This window comes from Eumetopias jubatus, unplaced genomic scaffold (assembly GCF_037043125.1).
Source record: "Eumetopias jubatus isolate StellerSeaLion01/CBP00866 unplaced genomic scaffold, mEumJub1_p1.0 scaffold_5, whole genome shotgun sequence".
Classification (NCBI taxonomy): domain Eukaryota; kingdom Metazoa; phylum Chordata; class Mammalia; order Carnivora; family Otariidae; genus Eumetopias; species Eumetopias jubatus.
In genome coordinates, this window is record NW_028274811.1 from 127,068,690 (window position 1) to 127,092,681 (window position 23,992).

The window sequence follows — 23,992 nt, forward strand, 5'->3', positions numbered from 1 at the left end:
TCCAATCTCTTTAAGCAGTCCTATAAGCTTCTCTCAGGGGGTTGAGTAGATATAGTGGAAACTGTATGGTTCCTTCCAAAGAAAGATCTTCCCCCAATCTCCACACACTCGGACCCTTTTACAACCTGGACGTGAGTGAGGGTTCAAAAGTCCCATTAACAGTTCTCAGCAAATTTGAAAATACGCATCTCAGGCTGCTTACTTTGGGATGGAGCATTTTCAGGGTAGGATTTTCATTTTGCTTATACACCGTCAGCATACAATCAATAAATGATTCATGAATGAATGTGTAGAACAAAGATATGGGTTAGGCGTCTGAATAGCCATTAGACCTCACCTTTAACCTCAGCAAAGCCCTCACTGGTCCCAAATGCACTGGGTTAGCTGCACTGGGATCTGAGTGAAGGCAATATGATTAGATTTCACTACGTACACACGAAAAATACTAAGTTAAAAAAAAGAAAAGAAAAGAAAAAGCAACCTCATTTGGTCAGTGGAATCTTATCAGGTTGCCCCTTTTTTTTTTTTTTTTTTTTAAAGATTTTATTTATTTATTCATGAGAGACGGAGAGAGAGAGAGAGAGAAGCAGAGGGAGAAGCAGGCTCCCAAGGAGCAGGGAGCCCGATGCGGGACTCGATCCCAGGATCCCGGGATCATGACCTGAGCCGAAGGCAGATGCTTAATCATCTGAGCCACCCAGGCGCCCAGGTTGCCCCTTTTTAAACCACCCTGCCTGCCTTCTCTGGGCTATATTCCTCACGCAGCCCCTCCCCAGCCACTCGCTGAGCTTAGCCCAAAGAACCACCCATTTTGAATAATGGAATGTGACAGTCAGCAGAAAACAAGGACCAACAGATAGAACCCCGGGGGCAAGTTCTCAGGATACAGATTTTACCAGTCTGATAAGAGAGCACTAAGGGGCAGGCCAAGGATTCTCTCAAATCAACATGGCCGTCGTGTGACTTAGGAGATTCTACCACTTCCAGTCAAAGAGCCGCTCAATAAGGAAAAAGTCCATCCTCAATCTGTCCAGCCCTTCAACTCGAACCTCGGCAAGACTCTCCATAGCCAACACTCAAAGTTCACTGTGGCTGAACAAGTGAATGGTGAATGAATGAATGGGCTCTAAGTGCTAAATTGGAAACACAAAGATATAAAAGATATTTTGTTCCAAAGTAAGCAGCCAGTACCAGATGCAGATTTTCAAAGGATTTAGCTCAAAACTGGTAACAGAAAGGGTCAGAGTGTGTGGAGCTTGGGGAGGATCTCCCCCCCACCATGCCCACTCCACCCCTGGTTTTACACAAGGCCTGACAGCAAGATGCCAGGAGAAAGTGAGGAGAGAGGGATCTTCTCTTCGAAAACATATTTGAACTTTTTCTTATTTGATAAACTGGGCATTCTAAGCTTTAAATTAAGAGTACTGAGCAGGGGTGAAGGGTGGGTGACAGGGACGAGGGGGATCAAGACGTCAAACTGGGCTCAAACTTCCAGTTACAGAAGCAGCAGTGGGGATGGAAGGTACAGCATGGTGGCTCTAGTTAATAACACCGTACCGTGTATTTGCAAGTCGCTAAGAAAGTAGATCTTAAAAGTTCTCATCACAAGGAAAAATATCTTGTAACCATGCATGGTGACGGATGCCAACTAGACTTAGAGTGGGGACCATTTTGCAATGTATACCATCATTACACCACACACCTGAAACTAATATTATGATGTATGTCAATTATCCCTCAATAAAAAAAAGGGGGGTATTTAACAGTTGAAATTACAGAATTTTTTTAATTGAAGTCCTAGATTTCATCCAGAGGCAAGGGACATATTAACTTTAATGAATAAAATTTAGAGTGGGATATTAAAGAAAGCTGCTTTATGATTGCATCTTATTTATTCATTAATAAGATTACATCTTATTTATATTTATTCAGCAAACCAGATACATATCAATAAATAAATGAATGCATAAACAAGCAAATTCTACCAGGCATTAATTATGGGCTGGGTGCTTTTATATAGGTCATCTTTTTTATGAACTAAGGTGCAGGCTTGTTAAAAGATTACCCAGATGATAAGAAAAGGAAAAGTTTAGGGGGAAAAAAGGCAGAAGCAACAGTTTCATTTTGGCACTGAATCCTTTCTAGAATACTCTAATATCTCACTTTTTCCCCATGAAAATAAATGACCACATTCTTTTTAACTGTAAATGTCAGATATCGTATCATAATAATCATGTGGTAAAATGCTCTTGAGAGCATTAATCTCTGTCAATATAGTCACAACTTGCCTTTATCCAGAGGATGACATTTCTCTTGAGACACAAATACATCACTCTTATTAAAGGTAAAACCTGCCATCAACCAGAACCGATCTAGGTGCATTGATCAGTCAGGGCCAGCAGCACTGATGCACAATTGGCCAGGGCTCTGGCAACATGACTATCTGGTCTGTCAAATCTCCTACTCACGTGCTCCAGTAAGCCTACCCAAGAAAAGTCCCAAAGTTACCTCATATGCCCTAAATCCATCCAATTTAAAAAACACCAGCTTAATCAAGACAAACTACTTCTGGAATACAAAAATCATTCGAGGACAAAGAAACTCCATGGGATTATCCCTCATGTTGAGATTATTTTTAGATCTTTAACATGGCCTTCCTTTTCAACATTCCTAAATCTTTGATGTTAATGTCAACAGCACCATCTAAACGTACCACTGTGTTCATCTTTCCAGAGAAAAAGCTGCCCTGCACTTAGCTAATAATCAACCCCAAGTGGTAAGGCACATATGCTATGTACCTTGGCTTCCTCCTCCCAGTCCATTCCTTGGGCTTCACCCATCTCAAAACCCAAAAGAACCGATCAAGTTTAAAAATACAGGTCCAATCCTCAAACAGGACTGGCGAAAATATAAAACGTGGAAAGCAAAAAAAGTCACTGTGGAAAGCAGTTTGGCAGTTTTTCAATTTTTTAAGATTTTATTTATTTATTTGAGGGAGAGCGAGCACATGAGAGGGGGGAGGGTCAGAGGGAGAAGCAGACTCCCCGCTGGGCAGGGAGCCCGATGCGGGACTCGATCCTGGGACGCCAGGATCATGAAATGAGCCGAAGGCAGTCGCTTAACCAATTGAGCCACCCAGGCGCTCCAGTTTGGCAGTTTCTTACGAAGTTAAATATAAACTCACCACACAACCCGGCAATTCCACTCCCACTTGATCTCGCCAAGAGAAATGAAAACCTATGTCCAAAGAGTTGTACACAAATGTTGGTAACAGCAGTATTCGTACTTGTGAAAAAGGGGGAGCTCCTGAAATAGCTATCAGCTAGGTAAACAAAACGTGGCCTTCCAACATGATGGAATACTATCCAGTACTAAAAAGGAACAAAATATCAGTACACGTTGCAACACGGATGAAACTCAAAACCGCTGTGCTAAGTGAAGGTCAGACATAAAAGATCACATGTTGTAAGATTCCATTTGTAGGATGTGTCTAAAAAGGGCAACTCTATAGACAAAGGAGATTAGTAATTGTCTAGGTCTGGAAGTGGTAACAGACACCACAGAAGGACATGAGGGATCTCTTTGGGGGGAGGAAAGTGGTTTTAAACTGGATTGTGGTAATGACTGTACAACTATACATTTCCAAAAAGTATTAAACTGTGGACCAAAATTGGTCAATTTTATGAAATATACTCACGCCTCAACAAAGCGGTCTTTTAAGATGTCAAATACGAAAAGAGAAAAGGAAGGCCATCTGTAAACTTAAACAGTGAAAAATGTCCTTAGAGGAATCGAGAGGGTAGGTTCCACTTACGGTTATATTTAATTAGTGTTTTTACTCTAGAAAGACTTGCTTGTCAAACAGTGGCTTACCGCCTATTTCACTGGTTCTTTGACTTGGTTTCAAAATGGGGATGACTCGGACTCTCCACATTCCGGAATGTTGAAAATGTCATTGTAGTGATCACAATGGCTCTGTCTGGCCTGAATTTCTATACCCATGGTTTGTCAGCTTTTTCTGCCCATGGGTCCCGTTCCCGTGCTTTCATAAAAAACACCTTTTGTACAAATTAGCATGTTTCTCATCTCCGGTCCAACAGAGAGGGACGCCTGCTCACTTAAAGGCAGGGCTCTTCATTTCCTTTGACATAATGGCGTTACCTTGCACGCTGCACTGGACCTACAATCCTCAGTGCCCAGCCTTCTTCTGATAACTGCGCCCCACTTCCTTTAGAAACACCGACCCTCCAACGAGGCCATATTCCGGCCATAGCTGTTTCCGGAGGGATGGGAATGTGTCTTCTTCAGCAAGGCTAGTGGGACACTCCCCCTGGGATTTTCAGGAGGAGGGAAGATGAAGGGGAAAGGGGAGGGAGAGGAGGAAGGAAAGACCTTCCTCTGTGGTGGAGAAACTGGGAAACCTGAGCCTGGCGGCCACCCCAACCCTGTGCAGAGAACTGGCTGGAGAAAAGGAACCAAGGAGGCCCCTGATTCCAGGGATCCGTGAGGTCTCGCAGGGGCCACCCCCTTTTGGCACAGGATCTGGGGTCCCATGAACAAGACCCTCCCCTTCTAGCCCAAGCTGGGTGTCTGTCACTTGCCATCTAAGACTACACAAATCCTTCTCACCTCCTGGATCTTGCTCAGGCTGTCATCCCAGATGCCCTTTTAGGCCTAGAACTTCAACAGCCCCGTGGGGACCTGCACTTCTGTCTGATCAGCTCATTTCTGAAGTCAGGAACTAAATTCTCTTCAGGGACCTACAGAAGCGAAATACACTCTTTGGAGTCTAATTGGGCTGAACATAACAGATGACCTACAATGTCCCCCCTAGAACCCCTCTGTAAGGAAGAGCACTTTTCTTCAGGTAGAGGAAGAGCACTTTTATCATTCATTTGGTAATCAGCTGCTCTATGGTCTGTTCTGCCTCAGGCACCAGGCCCTGGCCCACCCCCACCCCATGCACTCCCTCCACTCTTCACCTCTACCATTGCAGTCCCCCCCAGAAGACCTCTGTAACCAGCCCAGTGTGGGCCTTCTGGGCTATTTCCATTCTGAGAGCATGCACTGCTCTTTGACTCTCCTACAGGAACCAGCCAACAATGAAAAGAATCACCATGACCTGCGAATGCGTAGCATTCAACTATTTTAAACCCCTCATGAAATAAAAAGCCACTGTAACAGCGAAGTCCAAGAGGGACCCCACCCTGTCAACGAGTGGACCTTCCGTACCTCCTCTGCTCCCCAGGTGACTCAGTTCCACAGAACTGAGGGGGAACTAGGGAGGGAGACAAGGAAGCTGCTCACCAAGCTGAGGCTAAGGATGAAGAAAACCCTCAGGAAAGGGGTAACAAGGGGAGAGGAGCAGAAAATGGGGAAGCTGCCCTGGGGTAAGGGGTGCAGGGCTAGGGCTCAGCTGGACCAGGAGGCCTCAAGGCCCAAGGATAATCCTCCAGGCAGTTAATCCTTGAATACTGAAGATATGACATGCAAACATGCTGTCACTCACCCTAATTTATTCTAAACAAGACAGCTGCAAGCAAAGTCGAACACAGTATCTTGACCAAGGCGCCCTCCCCGAGGGGCTGTGCCAGCCTGGAGCTGCCACGCTAGCCTCTGACAGGGCACATGGAAAAGCCTTTCCAATCTTTTTTCATCAGCAGCCCCAGCCTGCTCCAGGCCTGTGCCATAGGGGGGCCCTAGCACCACCTGCCTAGTGAAGACAAACTCCTATTAACTGAATGCGATACCCTGGACCTTTTATCTTTCAATTTCCAACCACTTTCTGTGTTTAGGGATAAGAAGCAAACAGCATTAGCATGAAAGATGGGACTGCTTCCATTAACAGTATCAAAGATTAAACATGTTCCCCCCATGCCCCTCACATCCACAAACCCACATACCTTGTACATGATGCTAGGAAGGTTTACAGAGTGAAAATATCATGACTATGCAAGAACTTGCAATTTAAGGAGAAAAATAAGAAACCTATACTGTCTTTTTTGCTCATATGCTTTGAATAGCAACTATTGGTCAAGTACACAGGGGATGTGGAAATGTGGCTCATACATAATCCCGCCTACAAGAGGGGGGAAAAAATAAAGGTCTATGTAGATCAACGCACTTGCACAAAAGCAGAGAGATACACAGCTTTGTCAACCCAAAACACAAATGTCCACTAATATCACGTGTAATCAGTTTTTGATAAAGATATTCTATTTCTCTAAAGAAATGTTAAAAGCTAACTGGGTAAAGACACAGGGAAGCTTCAATGTGTTTCCCGAGGGCATTCCCAGTGTCAGGTGGTGCGAGGGTCACAGGATCCACAAAATGACATATTGTTTAGACCAGTACCCTCCAATACACATGGCTGCTGAGCATCTGAAATGTGACTAGTGCAAACTGGTGTGAGCTCTAAGGGGGGAACACACAACAGATTTCAAAGACTGACTCTGAAAAAAGAATGTCAACTATATCATTAAGAAGTTTCACACTGAATACATGTTGCTAATATTCCGGATACACTAGGTAAAATTAAATCTTTCATTACAACTAATTTCATTTTGTTTCTTTTGCTATAAGAAAACCGAGGATAACCTCTGTGGCTTGCTCATATTTCTATTAGGCAATGAGGATTTAGGTTTTCCCTTCAAAGACTGTGAGGCCAGCATGCATTTATCAATAACAGCACGTTGGTGTTACTACGAACAAGGCAGGCAGAAAGTGAGTATGTTACCATGTCATATTTAATGTTGACTTAATATCATAAAACCCCACAACTCAGATCTAGTAAATACTCTAAGTTCATAATAAAGTTGTGATTTAAAAAGATTCACTCTGCCACATGCAGAAGAAGGAAAGATGAGCCAACAATTTCATGTCACTCAAGACTAACGGACTTCTAGGCAAACTCGACTAGTACTCTGTTCCACACGGTTCAGAAAAAAGGTCTAGGTTTTTCCCTAGCGACAGCTGGATGACTTTCCAGAGCATTCACCAAGGGGATTTAGCTCACTCATCACTTCATTCTGAGGGCCACCGTCTTCATTGGAACCGCAATTTTATTGCTCTGTGCCTGGATGAGGACTGACACCAGACAAGTTGTCTGGAGAGACTGAGAAACTTGTTAATGCAATTGGGAATAAGACTGGCCACTACAAAAGGAAACATATCTTCACCTTGTCCACATTACCTGGTGATGTAATAATAGAAGAACTAGATGAAGGAGTGAGGATACAGGGAAACATCGTAAATGAAACAGAAGATGCCAGGCAGATGTGTTGCTGTGATGGACCAGGCCAATCCCTCTTTCTTGCTATGGGTTAGAAGGGCAGTTATAATCACACTGGCCAGTCTCTCAGCACTTCTTTAAAGGCAGGCTGATAAGGAACGTGGTAACATCAGCAGGCACAGTAACAGCCACAGGAACTCTTATTTACTAAATGAGGACTTTACAAAATTTTCTTTTACTTCGCAATTTTTTTTTTTTTTTTTTTTTTTTTTACCATTTCATTATAAATGGGTCTTTTCTCATTTAATGCTTCTACCGCTTCGGAATTAGACGCTATGGTCATTACTGCCAGTTTCCAGATCAGGAAACTGAAGCCCAGAAAGTTTATTTGGCTAAAATGGGCACAATTGATAAATGGAGGCTGGATTTCAATTCTGCTTCCAAGCCCAAAACAGGACACTGGGCTGCATATTAAATGCAATACTTGTAATAATAACAAATTAAAAAAAAAAAAGTCTGGCCAACAGACCACCTTTTTACTACTTAAAAAAATGTAGCTGCTTTTAAAGATGGGGCAGTTCTCGGATCTGCTGCTGGCACACATAAAGCTCCTTCTAAGTCTGAATGGACCGCCTTGAAAAAGGCATTCTTCTGGCTGTTCTCCCTCACTCACACACCCCTGCCTCATTCCAGGGGAGGGTACCATTTTTACTTTTTTGTCCTTTTCATTTGCAGAGCCTACGCATGCCAAGTACCTTTAAGGAACTCACCAGTCAAAAAAAAAAAAAAAATGCTTTTCCACACAGCTTTGCTAAAGTTACCAAGTCAGTAACAGGGAAAAATGTAAAAATGATTACAGACCAGCGAAGTAGCTATTATTATACTCAGCTGAGCTGGTGAACTACAGATTTGGGTGGAGGTTTCCCTGTTTTGGCAATGATCTGGAAAAGCAGAGCTTCTAGATACGTAGATGCTTCCCTAGGATTAGGTCATTTCTGCTCCTTAAGAAATTGTTCTAGTAATCCTGTATAACAACTCTTGCCAAGCTATAAAAAATGAAATATTGCACCAATATTATAATAGAAGTGGAATCCTAAAACCCATCAGCCAGCCAGACAGGAAGAAGGCAGGCAGCACAGGTGCTATTTGTCCTGAGAGCCACGAGCCAGGAGCACCCAGGCGGCCAGCAGGCTGCCATCTAAGCCTGAAGCAGATATCGCCAGGACAGGCTGAGCCGCTCACTCTCTTTCCCTGTGCCACCTTGGATATAAACACCCACTTGCCATGTAATGAGAATCAAATGCGCTTTGTTCCAAGGGGTATGCACTTAAAATAATCAGGGGTTGTTTAAAGAAGAGGAAGCAAGCTTGTCGCCAAACAAGACACAAACAGTAACACAGCTGTCAACAGATTGGCCAGGACTCAGGCAGGGGATAGGAGTCATTTTAAGGCGATCTCTCTTTCTGGCTTCCGTAGGCTCTGGAGGAAAAGGACAGAAAAAGTAAACAAACGGCACACCAAACGTGGCATAAAGTGGCACAGCACAGAAAGAATCTAAGTAGGGAGGATGTGGCCAAGATTGCTGAATGGAGGTATGTCCGATGTGAGTAGCAGAAATGAGTTTTTCCTTTAAAAGATCTCCTAGGAAATCCTGAATGGTATACAGAGATTGGTTATAGTTGCTCTGCCTATATTTGAAATACTTTCTTTCCAATTTAAAAAAAGCTCACAGGAAAGAAATGTGAAACTTTTTAATCAGGAGAGAGAAAGGATATATCTTCTCGCCCCTGCCCAGAATCTAAGTTTACAAAAACAAATATCCAAGAAGGATCTGAGAGCATTCGAAGCAACTTGCTCCCATGATGAATGTGGACTGGGTAGGCCTGAAATAAGATTTGATTGGAGAGAATGGTAGGCTCCTCGCCACCACCCAGCCCTGTGTGAGGTCCTTTTGACAAGGCTCATGCTGGACCTCAGGGCTCCAGCATGTGTATGCGGCTGGGCCCCAGCTTGTATTTTAATTTTGGTTGTCTTTTTAGGAGGAAAAAGGGGGGGGGGGGGCAAGCCATTGTCCATGAGCCTTTGGCTCACAAGTGCCCACATCCTCTGGGTGGCTGAGACCTCTCCAAGCAGTCAAATGTCTACAGGTCGTGATCATCCATGGCAAGTTAGTGCTCTTTCATTTTTGAAAAATGATCACCAACATGTCAACTTTCATAGGAGGAGATGGTCAAATTACATGAGCAGTCTCGTCCAATTAAGAGACTCAGCACAGACATTAACTCACTGACAAAGCTTGACAAATATTTGTTCATGTGATTCTTGCTCAGCAATATGCTAAGGGACAGGGTTCTGGTCCCTTCTGACCTTCATGTCCCTGCTCAATGCCCTTCTGCCTGATCTGGGATTCCCCACTGGTCTCCAACCCAGCTTGTCCAAGTCTATACCAGTCTTCTTCGTGGACATCAAGCAGAATTAGCTACATATAGGACTCCCAAGGTCACGGTCTACATCGAAGAAAGGCAGAAAAGGGCATTTAGAAGCCCTGTGCTATGAGCAGCCAGAATGTAGGTTTATCCAGCTCTGCCTCCTACTGGGTTACTTTCTAAGGGGTCATTTCACTTCCCCAGGCCTCAAACCAGCTGTATAAGGAGTTCCCCCACCACTAACAGTCCGCCTCATACTGTAGTGGAATGCAAATGTGTTAACCTGGTTAAAACTATAAGCTCCACGAAGGCAAGGATCACCATTCACTTTTGGATCTTCTAATGCTGTTTCCATCAACAGGGATTGCTCACAGGAAATGTGACGATGAGTAAGACCGGCCTGGACCTCCGGAAGCGGACAACTCAGGAGCACAGCGCAGAGCAGAGGAAGTGCTCGATTCAGTTAAACGGGCTTGGAGCGCTTGCATCACTTGCCGTGTTACAGGCAGGTACATACCCTTTCGGGCCCAATTTTTGACTGAAGAGATTGAGGAGGTCACCTTAGGTGAAATGTGACAGAAGGAGCTCCCTGTGCATGGCTAACAATGGCAGTACCTCCTTCCAGGGTCTGCTACCTCCCACAGGAGAATTTTCTCTGGAAGAGCAGGCTTCCAGCTGAGGGTCAACTCCCCAACTAGGAAACGTGGCCCTGTCTTCCTCAGGTTTCCCAGAGGCAGCCCCATCAAGCTGGGAGGCCAAGGTAAGCAGCACAGAGCGTGTTGGAAACATCTCCTCTACTGGACGGACCAAAGATTTATTCCGTGAGCTTAAGAGTATTGTTACATGCCCAGGGACATCTCCATTCCCTCCTACAACAGCCAAGGAAAGCAGAAGGAAAGCAGAAGACAGTGGAGGCCCAAAGCTAGACCAAGAAATAGCTTGTCCCTGGGGGTGAGAAACTCAAGACCCATCCTTAGAATTCATCAGGTCTCTGTGAAATAGTCATACTACCCATCCACTCGTGACTTCTCAACAGCATTCTATTGCATCCAGTAGAAACAGTGCCTAAAAATGGTCATTGGTATGTCAACTGGTTGGCATAGCAACCAGTGACTGGTTTTCCAATTGAGGATATAATTCTTTTAACCCACGTAGAACAGGTTATCGGATCTGGGGATAGTGGCACATGATAGAAAACAGACCCCTTGTAATTGTACTGCTGATCCTTACGAGGTGGCTATTAAAGGTAAACAGCATAAATCCGATACAATTTTCTAGGTCCTTTCAATAGATCTTGGGCTTTTAACCTGGGGAGTCCAAAGAGGTTCATAAATGGGTTTAACACAGGGAGTTCTATGCTCTTGAAACTGACAAAGATGATGAATGTATAGCATCCCTGTATATGAACAAATTTCTCCCCAGGAAAAACGGTCCAAAACCTATATCAGATTTCCAAGTGTCCACCTTTGATTCAAAAACATTTAGAAATCACTGCTAAATGGCCTTCCCTGGTTTGCAAAATGGACTCCTCTTGGAGGAAAACACTTTAGTCTGTGCTGCCCTAGAGCGAAAGGAAGCTGCTCAATCTTGTATTCCTCACCAGTGAGCTCTGCCAGAGTTTCTTTTTCTGGCTGGGTTTCTACTGCTGCAGCCAGCAAAAAGAACTGGACAGATGTAGTGAACAGAGTCTAGTAGATGTTGCTGTGGCTGGTTTTTTGTCATTTAGCACTTTAAAAAAAAATAAAACATTCTGGATTACACTGAATTCATCTAGAAACCATAAAAGAAAAAAGAGAAGCCTGATTTTGTTCCTTGCCAATCACAATACCTAATAGGGATAAGAAAAGTTGAGCCGCAATATAAAAAAGTAAATGATTGTGAGGGAAATTGATACAGTAGAGGATGAATTGTTTATGTTAGGTTACTTGGTAATAAACTTTGGTGTTCACTAAATGACAATTTAAGGAAAAAAAGAAAAAGTATGTTTTCTCCCACTGTACAAGTAAACTTCTTGGACTACAAGCAACTTTTCTCACCATCAGATTCTGACCATTAGAAGGAGAGATGAACAAATCATGAGGAACGCCGAAGGCTTCCCCTTGCCCAGGGATGACCAATGGTCATGGTATTTATATAGCAAGACACTGCATACCCAATGAACAGCATTTACTACAGAAGAAACTTAACTAGATAGCAGGTCCGGTTAGACCAGGTGACCCACCACACATAACCTGCTGGAGAAGCAGTCAAAACACAATGTGCAGACTTATCCGAAGGGTGGACGTGTTTCTCAAATACAGGGGAAAGAACCAAGGCTTAGAGATGTGAAATGTCTTTACCTGGGGAAAGAGGAGACCTACATCTTCTGAACTTCAACCTGCATTTTGCTGCTAACTACCTCCACTCCTCTCCTCTGCCTTTGGAGCATTAAATTCTAGACTAGGACAGCTAAATATCTGAAGACCTCCCTGGGAGGCTTTATGACCCATGTGTGTAATTCAATAAACATTAATCACCTCCTGCGGGACAGATACTCTACTGAACACATGGAATACAAAATTGAAGAATGAGGCAGACTTCCTTCATTCAAATAGAAAAATTTGTTTTGAAACACATAGTTAAGTCTGTAAAGTTACTTATTAAAATACTGACTAAAGGGTGGACTAAAGGGTGGACTCGGTTTCCGCTCAGATTCTGATTTCAAGGGCTTGAGATCCAGCCCCCACCCGGGCCCTGCCTTTGGTGTGGAGCCTGCTCGGGTTTCTCTCTCCCTCTGCCCCTGTGCACTCATACAGGCATGCTCTCTCTCATATAAATCTTAAAAACAAAACAAGACAAAACAAAACAAAACAACTAAATTTACTCATACCCATCAATGAGTCTGATGTCGAAGACTAGTTTTTTGTTCACTATAGATGGCTGGAGTTGAGAAATTGACTGTTGATTAACAATCCTCTTTCATTAAACCACCTGCGCTTTTCAGCTCAAGGGTAGTGATAAACCAAAAAAGAAATTTCTAAATCATGTAGCATCTTGATAATAAATAATTGTATGCTTACAGTTTTCAACTTGAAGTTTAACGCTCTCTGGGTCCATAATAAGCTGATTTCTTTCAATATAATTTTATTACAAAGGATGCAATGGTTGTACTTTTGTACACTAGTGATTTTTTTTTAAGGGATACCATCAGTATCATATACGCATATAGTTACTAGGGAAAAGAAACCTAGACTCCTTTTCCCTATCACCCACTTAAAATATACTCAAGAGGCCTTTGAAATATTTAGGTTTGTTTTGTCAACTCCTGTATTCATCACGCAAAGTAGAGAAAATTCAGTTGGCTTCTAGCAAAATAACACATGACACTAGAACAGCAAATGTTTTTAGTAAGATTAGTTAAGGATTTTATGATGTGACCATTTTTAAAGTATTTCTAGGGACCCTACTATATACTGGTTGCTTCTGGATCTTCAGATTAAGGTCATCTTCCCACCCCACCCCCAAAAAAGCCTCACCATGGTGAGCATACCCTCTGCAAACAATTCAGAGAAATACACTTTCTAGTCTTAGAAATTCAGTGTGGTTGGCATTACTTGAGACCACTGCAGTGCTGTCTGTGCAGATGCTGTGTGGAATGGAGACACAGTCTTCCACATTTAAAATGTTGGAAAGCTAAGTTATCGAGAAAAGGAAAGATGGGTGTGCTTCTAGGCATCGTGCTATTTATGGTATCTTCTGAATTCAGGTTGAGGCAAGTGTTGGCAGAAAAAAAGACAAGTACTTTGTAGGATAGAGAGTAATTTCTTTATAAGATGTTATGTTTCTTATCCTGATGGAACCTGTAAATACGACCTCTTGGGGGACTCAGTTACAGGTGTGGAACCACCAGCCCCATCGAGGATATCCAAAATATACGAAAAGAAATTCTAAGTAGAAAGACACACAAAGAGCACTATATTTGTTCATTCATACATTTGAGTACCTCCTTTTGTCAACACTGTTCTAGGCACTAAGAATTCAGCAGTGAACAAGAGACAAAATTCCTGTCTTCGCTGAGCTTCTATTCTACTAAGGAGACTAATATCAAAATATATGGTGAGCTAGAAGGTGTTAAGTGCCATGGAGAAAAAAACAGAAGAGGGGCAGGGTGCGCTGGAAGGGGTAGCTGATGAGACAGACACCTGAATAAAGCCTCGGGGGGGACTGAGGGACAGAGCCACGGAGATGATCTAGGGGAAGAGTGGTCCAGACAGGACAGCAAATCCAAGGGCTGAGGCAGGAATGTGCCTGGCAACTTGAAGGAATAATGAGGAAGCGGAAGTGTTTAAATGCCTTAAATTGCTTCCAGATTAAGGGGTTACAATTTGGGGCAAAATGTCAACACATCTTCATAAACTCTTTGAGTAAGAATTTACAAAGGCATGTTCCTGCTCTAACTACTTAATCTCACCAAGCTTGAGGAAATGGGGAAGAGAAGGTTGCGTGGGTAATCCGAGGTTATGCTGCTAGTGATGCCAGAGAAAAAAAAACTTTGGAACAAGTATCCCAAACTCAGCACCACAGTTTGCCTCATGCTTCACCTTTATCGTTAAAGGGCGCTTTTCTTACTCAAGAAAATATAAATCGTAAAAACAAAACAAAATAATCCAACTAACAATCTTAGAGCTAAAAAGAAAAAAAAAGATCAAATTCACTTTTTTCATTCAACAGGTAAGTAAGAGAGACCCTATGTACACCCTAAATTTTTGCTGAGGAATGAAACAATAAATGCAGCATGACCTAGACCGAATCTCCCAGCAATGAATGGGACCGGTGTATAACAAACAGGTCTCCGATGCTTGTAATAGCACTGTTACCCTAAAAAAATAAAAAAAAAAATTAAATAAATGTTTAAAAAAAGGAACACAGATCAACGGTCTCAACTGCCCTTAGCAGAAAAAGTGTAACAGTGAAAAATTGGAAACATTCTAATTTTCTCTTGGCAAAGGAATTAGTATACTATGATTTATTCATACATTGGCATTCTCTGTAGCCGCTAAAGTAAATAAGAGCTACATGTGCCTCAAAACATAGTGACAAATTTAAAAATGCAAGCAGTATATATATAGAACTATGCCTTTTATGTAGAATACTAAATACACAAGCTCACCGATATTGCTTATGGATGGATAGATAACACACCGAAGTACCAAAACGTTCGGAAACTATGTACACTAACATCCCTTTAGTGGTCACCTGGGGATGGAGGAAGAGGAGGAGGGATGGATAAAACACTTCAGTTGCAGTTTACTTTTATTGGGGGACATATGAAGCAAATATGGAGATACTGGCAACTTTTTTTAAATTAGCAACTCAAACATAAGTAGTGTCTATTATGTATATATGAACTATTTCATACTTTATTTTTATTCTGAAAGGAAAAAGGAAGAGAGACAAATTTCCTCCATCACATTCCATTAACTGCAAGCCAGGTTTCCTTGACCTCCAAACCTCAGTTCCTTCACCTTTAAAATGTGGGTAATACTAGGCATACCTGCCTCAAAGAGGCTTTGGGAAGTGGCAGCCTGGAGCAGCACTTCAGTGTCAGGGACACTACTATCATTCCCCCACTGAGTCTCCATGGCCCAGCATCCATTCATTCTATTCAATTTCACAAATAGTAATATGATTTTTCACAATAGGGTTACAACCACCACCACCATCCCCCCGCCCCCCCCCCAAAAGCCATAGAACAAGTCTAAGGCATGTAAATGCTACAATAAGTTAATGAAGCCTTTCCAACCAGGGCCTGGCAGAATGGCTCCCTCAAAGAAGAGTGGCAAGAAGGACCATTCTGCCATCAACGAGGTGGTGACCAAAGAATACAGCATCAACACTCACAAGTGCATCGACAGAGTGGGTTTCAAGAGGTGTGCCCCTTGGGTACTCAAAGAGATCTGCAAATTTGCCATGGAGGACATGGGAACTCCAGATATGTGCATTGACATCAGGATCCACAAAGCTGTCTAGGCCAAAGGAAGAAGGAATGTTCCATACCGCATCCATGTCGGGTTGTCCAGAAAAACGATATGAGGGTGAAGATTCACCAAACAAGCCCTACACACTGGTTATCTATGTACCTGTCACCACTCTCAAAAATCTACAGACAGTTAAGGTGGATGAGAACTAATCTCTGGTTGTCAAATAAAGGTATAAAATCGCAATAAAAAATTAATGAAGCATCTCAATGAATGGAGACGGAAAAACCCAGGATACCCCAGCACAGAACCACCTCTCCCAATCCATGTCATGCAAGCACTCGGTTAAAAATCATAAGAACTGGATAAATTTCCTCACATTAAAGTCTACGCTCTTACAAAAGCCCAAGGGGAAAAAACGACACCGGTTAGGCATCATTAAGGAAAGATGATCAGATTACATCCATCAGTAATAAAACTCCCAGCCACACCTGTGAACAGGTGGGGGCCAGAGCAATCAAAATCCAGCCTCCTTGTGATACACTAGCTCTTCTCCAACTTCGTTCAAACCACAAGGTGAGGCTCTCCTCTCTAAGATGAGCTTCTGCTGCGTCCGACTGATGGACAAACCAGCTCCTCCCCGTCAGGCCCTTACAGTTTTGAGATCACGTTGTCCAGGGAACTGGCAACGTTCCCCTATCCCAGCCAGCTTGGTATTCTCCTCTCCCAGAAGGAAAACGGAGACCCGTCCCAATCACCTGTGCGCCTGCGGCCACGGGAAGCTGCTGGCCGTGGTGCGCGGCCTTGAGCCCCAAATATGCCCTGACCGCTGGAAATAAAAGTTGCGCTGACCTGGGTTCCTTGGAGCAGCGCAAGCCTGGACCTATAGCCCAGGCCCCAGCCCCTGGAAGGTCACTTGTAACTCCTCCATTTCACACTGGTCTCCATCTGTCCAGTCTGCTGCCTCCCTGGGCTCTGAGCGCCCCCTCCACAAAAGGGGAGTGTGAGGTCCAAACGCAAAGGAGAGCGTGTACCAGGGGGCAGCAGATGAACCCTAAAAACTGCAGAAACTAAAGCACGGCCACAAACCTGCCCAAGCCGGCAGCGAAGGTAAGGTGGGTTGGAGAAGGTACCCACCCACCCACCTGGGCAGAGTTGGGGTAGATGGCGGGCGGGCGCCCCTCTCCCGAAGTCCCAGCCGCCCCGAGTCTGCCCGAACTCCAGCATCCCGCCTCCCCGCCCTCCTCGAAGCTGCGGCGGGGAAAAGGACACGTAGAGCGAGGGGCACTAGCAGGCCTGCACCCCTGGGCCCGCCGAAGGGCTCCCTAGAGTCAGAAAAGGAACAATAGCAGACCCTCGGTCGCCGGAGCCATCCGGAGTCTCCCGCTTGCGCCTCCCTCCGCGGCTCCTCCAAGTTGTGCGAGGAGGCGGCTCCAGCCCAGAAGCCAGGGGCCGGGTGGGGCGGCGCGGGGCGGGCCAGGCAGGTAGGACAGGGTACTGACTCCGCGCCCCCCAGGACGCCGGGCCGGGCTGGCCATTCATTCCCGCCCGCGCTCGCTCCGCCGCCCCCGCCCCGCGCCCTGCCGCTGCCGGCCTGCGAGTGGCGGGGGGCCGGCAGGAGACAAGCCCGCTCCCAACTTGGCCCGGTCTTCCCCCTTACTCGGATCCCCACCTCCTCCTCTCCCTCCGCAGACAGTTGGCGGCCGGTGGCAGACAAGGGAGTGGTGGCGGGACCCTCGCTGCCACCCCCGCTAAGCCGCTCCGCCCGGCGCGCCGTCCCTCGCCGGAGCCCCAGACACAAAGGCGGGGCGGCGAGCCGGGACCCCGCTCCGGGGAGCCTCCCGACTCTCGGCGCCGCGCACTTACCCCATCGAGGCGGAGGCTCCCGGGCCCCGCCGGCTGCGCCACTCCGCCCGCCGCTTCCCCAGGAAAACGCGGCCGCCGGGCTCGCTTCCTGCTCGGCTTCCTGCGCCTCGGTCCCTCCTCCTCCCCCCGCTGCGGGGGTCAGTGGGCGCCGCGGCTCCGGGGCTGGGCCGGCGGGGCGGGGGCAGCGGCAGCACCACCACGTGGCCGCCCGGCGCCGGCCCCCGCCGACCTGGATCCCGCGGGAGCGAGAAGGGAGGTGCTCGCCTCTCCCCTCCCCTTCCACCCCGCGCGGCCCCAAATTCCGCGAGTCAGGTGACCCGGCCCCGCGCCCGGGCCGGGACCTGCGGGAGGTGCTCGCGGCCCCGCCGCCGCCACTGCCACTGCCGCCCCTGGGCCCGCACGCCTCGGGCGTTCGTGGTTGGCTTTTCGTTTCCAGGGCTCGTGGACCTTTCCCCACGGCTCTGTTCCATCATCATCATCATCACCTGAAGTTAGTGGGAAACACACCGGTGTTCTAACCCCGGGGTTTAGCTATTAATACTATTCGGTGAGATCCCGAATAGTATTCATTTCTGGTCAACTTCCAAAGTCGTTTGTGGTCGTGGGGGTGTTTTAAAAGTCACTGATCCGAGCGACTTCTTAACCACAGTCAAATCGGTTATATTTTCCAGAATTATTGAACAGAAAGTAAACCAGAATCCGCTCATTCTCTGGACGGACTGAACCAATTGGTTGGAGTGACTGCTAACACTCATCAGGTGGCAAGAGAAAACTAGCGGCGTGAAGCGTGTCTGGGCTCAGGAGTTAGGAGAAATCTACTGCCCTAACCGAGAAGCGCGGATGGGGGACGCCCCCCAAAGTCGCGTCTGGGATGCAAGGAGGGATGGCCATTACCCGCCCCCCAGGACCCCCGGGGCTTCTCACTCTTCTCCAGCCCGCTGAAACAGGCGTTTGAATCTTAATGGACCCCTCCTGTAATTCCAAGGATTTCAAACTCTCCACCTACTCATTTAATCTGGCATTGCTTTTCTATTCATTCTAGTCAGGCTAACCAGCTATGGCTTAGAAAGTATTTATTCACCAAAGAAAGCCCCTCCCTTCTCCGGGCTAGCTCTGCATCCTCACGCAGGGCAGGAAGCTTTCTAGAATAAATGACACGAGTCCTTTTTGGTGGAATCCACTGTAAATCATTTGAACTTAAAAAAAAATCAATTCCAACGGAAGTGAAATTCACCCTAACAATTGAATGTATAAGGTCTTGGCTGCATCTTGATGGTCTACACGTTAGAATTTATCTGTCTCCCCCGCCTCCCCAAGGAAAGAGACTGTCTTAGCTTTAACACGTAACTTAATCAAACAGGGAGCAAAAGCTCTGTAACTATGAACTGTGAGGTAACTGCAGTATGGTCTTCCTAAATCATACGTCAGAGATTCTTTTGAAAAGTGATGAATAGCCCGTTTCAAGCAAGCCATACACTCCCCTTCCTGTCCTTTATCCCTCTCAAATAAAATGACACTCTAAAAGAAATGTGAGCTGGCAAACTTCTTGTTTGTTTGATGCTGGCCATTTCTACAATACAGGTTTTCATCATGGTTCATATTAATGGTGTAAAGTTGAAGACGAACAAATTTCGGCCACTTACGTGTTTTCTGTTCGGCTTTTAGCAGCTCAGTCCCCAAGCAGGAACAGCTGAAAAGGTGGGATTAGGAGCATGGTACAGGGTACACCATGCCACCTTTGAAAGTGAACATGTGCGTATTCTGTAGTAACAGTTGACAAGTTGAAGGAGTTTAATATCAAGCAACATTAAACAATAATTCTTTTTTTTTTCTTTTACACCACTGTGCCCTGTCCTAGCCACTTACCTCTGAGCCTACCTGCCTGTGTTAGCTCTGTGGCTCTTTTTGGTGGCTTGTGTGCTTTATTCTCCTTAATTTATAATTCCACCCTCAGACATCAGCAAGTCCAACTCTGGGAGTGGGGTTGCTGTGGAGGGAAGGACTCTCATAGTTAGTTAGGCTGATATGCCAAGATTCTGTTCCAGATCCCTCCTCCCCTGAAACTCAAACACGTCCTTTACACCACAGCTGAAGTTGTGCTACCTGCCAGAGGAATTGATGGTCAAGTACAAGATTGAAACAGTCTTCTCATTGGTTTGGTTTGGTTTGTTTTTTCCCCAGGCCTTTTAGAAAGGCTAACTCATTCAGGATACATTGAACACACCCACTAATGGAGACCAGGCCCATGTAAAAAGGTTTGAGAGAAGGCAGCAAGAATAAAATGATCATCTAAACTGCATAGAGAGTTGTTAAAACCTTTTTTGGGAGGAACAGCATGTTGTATTTTAATAGGTGAATTACTGCCAAATCAAGGTAACTGTAATAAGAACAAAGCGACCATGGTTCCCGTTCCCTCTTTTACTAACTTGCCATTTGAACTTCACCAAGCGTTTGAACCTCTCCTGGTCCCACTTTTCCTAATAAGTAAAAAAGAACATTGAACTACATGGCCTCTGAGAATTTTTTCACCTTTAACGTCCTAAGCCCATTCTGTTAATCTGAGGAGCCATCACCAAGAGTATTGTCTTTACATTCTATGACAAAGCATCATTCTCTAATTGTTCTACCATCTAAGACCCATTTAGCATCTACCCATAATCCTCTAATTGTTCTAGCATCATTCTCAATCTTCTCATACCTATAAGACTGTAAATTCCTAAGAGTGTTGTCATCCAGGATTTAGCAAGATCAATTGAAAGGAATTGATTGATTGGTAGAGCCAAATTTTCATTTTTGAAATTTAAAAATATCACATCCCTTCTTTCTTGCTCCATCTTTTATCAATTTTGTTTCTCCCCACATTCGGAACTTCTTAAGTGTGGGGAACCAAGGCTAAGACTAGTTGGAGTAATAAGAAACTGTCCCTAATAGAGGAAATAGAGGTAGGTAACACACCAGAGCCAAAAAGAAACCCTTTGCTTTATTTGGCTTTTGGTCAGGATCTGACTGGACTTCGGGGGCTCGTTAGAAGCAGTGTGATCTACAGGAATGTGACGATGTTGGCCCCAGTCCAGAGAATGGAACAAAAACACAATCAGAATTGGAGGGAGATGATCTACAGAAAAAAAAAAAAAAAAAAAACTCAAATATTTGTAGAAAAGCCACTTTTTGTATTTTCTTTGGGATGTTTCCAAGTAGGAAATTGTGACATGGGAGAAATTAATAAAACAACCTTAACACAGCATCTTAATAATTTAATAAGACCACAGTAATAAAGTAGACTAGAAACAGTGAGCCCTTGAAATGTCATTAGTCCAAATTGAGATGTGCTATACATGTAAAATATATACAAGATTTCAAAGATGTAGGATGGGGAAAGAAAAGTATCTCACTAATAATTTTTATATTAATTACATATTGAAATGCTAATAATTTGGATGTATTAGGATAAATATATTAACACTAATTTCATTCATTTCTTACTTTTTTTTTAAAGATTTTATTTTTAAGCAATCTCTACACCCAAAGTGGGGCTTGAACTCACAACCCTGAGATCAAGTCACACTGCTCCACCAACTGAGCCAGCCAGGCACCCCTCCTTTTACTTTTTAAAATGTGGTTAACTAGAAAGTTAAAAATTACTCTTGTATTATATTTCTATTGGATAAAACTACTAAAGAGTTTAATGTTAGCATCTGAGACACATTTAGCATCTACTCCATACAAGGCATTTTTCTAAGTGATATTTACAGAACTACGGTGGCCATATATATAATTGTTCAATCTGGGACACTTTTGACACTTTTGAGAATGAAAGGGGGCAGGCAAATTCTAAACCAGCCAGGATATTAGGACAAAAAGCATAAACTGGAACTGTCCTGAGCAAACTGAGATGGTAGGCCACACTAATGTTAGGTCATTTAATCTTTATGTTGGGGAGAAAGAATTTCCTCTGCCCTTCAAGATCCTTCTATCCAGACTAAGAATCAAATTGCCATGAGACACATTAACAGGAGAAAAATCACATTTAACTTTGGACGTATAGAGAATCCACACAGACATAAAATTCCAAGACAGCCAGGCAACTTAAGGGTTCTATGAGCTAAGGAGAGGGGTAGGGGTCTGAGGACACAAAAGAGAGGAAGACCACTAGCAGGAAGGTGAGAGGACATGTTTTGAAAACAAGGCTGCCCTCTTATGCAGCTAAGTTTCTTAGGTAAAGAGGAATCTCTGTTAATAGCTCTTTTCCTGGTACAGGCAGGCAGTTGAGGGGGCGGTAAAGAGATTTTCCTGAATCTGCTGGGTTTTTATTGCTTTTAATTCAAAATAATCTTCACACCATAGTGGCTGCCTGTCCTTGGCCCCTGTGGTTATATCAACCCTAAAAGTGCCATTATTATCCTTTTTGGGCACTTAAGGGAACTGGAGCACAGAGGGATTAAATAACTTGCCTAAAGTCACACAGCTAGTGACAATGTTGAGTTTCAAATTAGGGCAGTCTGGCTCTAGAACCTTCATTCTTGACGGCTGTACAATACTGCCTGCTAAAGACCTACTATAGATCAAGAATTTAACAGATGCAAAGTTTTTCTTAATACAGCAACTTGGATGGAATATTATCTTATTTCTACAGATGCAGAAACTGAGTTTCAAACAGATCCAGCAACTTGCCCAAATCATAGAGCCAGAAAAAGTGGCACCAAGAATCATAGTTTGAGATGCCCAACTCCAGAGGGGTCCCCCTAAGCACTACTCCATATTGCCTTCAGGCCACGTCGATTTATAAACCACTTATGTATTGATCTCATGACTTCTCCTAATTCTGGCAAAGGCCTGGATTTAAGAGTACTGGAACCCAGGTGAGATCAACTTTAGAACAGGCAAGAGACACCAAAAGCTCAATCTTGGTGGCCTCTCCTTTCTGAGAAGAAACATTTTAAGAGAATCCAAATAGCCATCCATGCCGCCAAGTTGGTTGTTCTGCCATGCATGGCAGAAATTCCAGAAAATGCTGTCCCATTAAAGCAGTGGAGGAGGGCATCCTGAGGAATTCAAGAACATTGAAAAGACAGTTAGTTGATTAGCAGAAGACTAAGAGAAAAAGTGTTCATGAGGTTCCACAGGCATTAAGCAATAATATGGGATGTACATCCATGGGTTTGCCAGGTGCGTATTTTCTTCCTTTCTTGGCAGTGAGTTATAATCTTGGCAGCGTGTTAGAATTGCCTGCCTTTAAAAAAATCACTGATTGCCTGGGCCCCATGCCCTAGGATACTGATTAAAGTGGTCTGGTGTGGGGCCCAGGCACTGGTATTTTTTTTTAAGATTTATTTATTTATTTATTTATTTATTTAGAGAGCACAAACGGAGGGGCAGAAGGAGAAGAGAGAACCTCAGGCAGAGTGCGCTGAGCACGGAGAACAGAGCCCGACATGGGGCTCCATCTCACAACCCTGAGATCACAACCTGAGCCAAAACCAAGAGTCGGATGCTTAACCAACTGCGCCATCCAGGCACCCCCAGGCATTGGTATTTTCTACTCTCTCCCTAGATTTTCATAAAGTGGGGCCAGGTTTTATTGGCTGTCGCAACCATGTCTGGGGCACCCAGTTCTTGGTTTAGCATTGCCAACAAAAATGAGAATAGGTGAAGAGGGTGGGGTGGCTCTTGCAATGGGCCTTGCAAAAGTCAATGCTCCAGAAGGATTTCTTGACAGAGTGATTCTAAACCAAACCACTGTTTTTCTTGGCCTGGGACACTTGTTTTCTGCTACGGCATTAAACCTGAGCTCCAGATTTTTGTCATGTTCATTGAGATCAAAGTCTGCCTATGAGACATTTTTTTTTAAGATTATTTATTTATTTATTTATTTGAGACAGAGAGAATGAGAGAGAGAGAGAGCACATGAGAGGGGGGAGGGTCAGAGGGAGAAGCAGACTCTCCGCCAAGCAGGGAGCCCGATGCGGCACTCGATCCAGGGACTCCTGGATCACGACCCAAGCCGAAGGCAGTTGCTCAACCACCTGAGGCACCCAGGCGCCCCTGCCTATGAGACATTTTAATTCATGTTCCTTCCTTATCTGAATGGTGCACCCATAATAAATCTGGGTGCTACTTTTGCTGATGAGTTATTTTGTATCTGTTATGGCTTCTTGCTTGTGTTTTTCAAAGGCGTTGTGGCCATTTAGCTTCTGTTATTCATTTTCACTTTTCCATTTGTTTGTTCTCTTTAAAATCCTTAGTAGGCGACATGAAGTAGATTACTTGTTGTTCTCAAAATTGGTCTTCCAACTATGCAAGTGAACACATTTTTAAGATTCATTTTCCACAACAGACTGTTAATGCTTAAGATATATGACTACAGTACTGTGAAGATATTTAACAAAATTCCACAAGTCCTTTGTTTGTTTTGCCTCAATACAAATTCCTCCACTATCCAAATATGCGCCTTAAGCAGGTTTCTCACATTCAGGATGGAGGTTCTTCTAAGGTAAAGTTATCATTCTTCATTT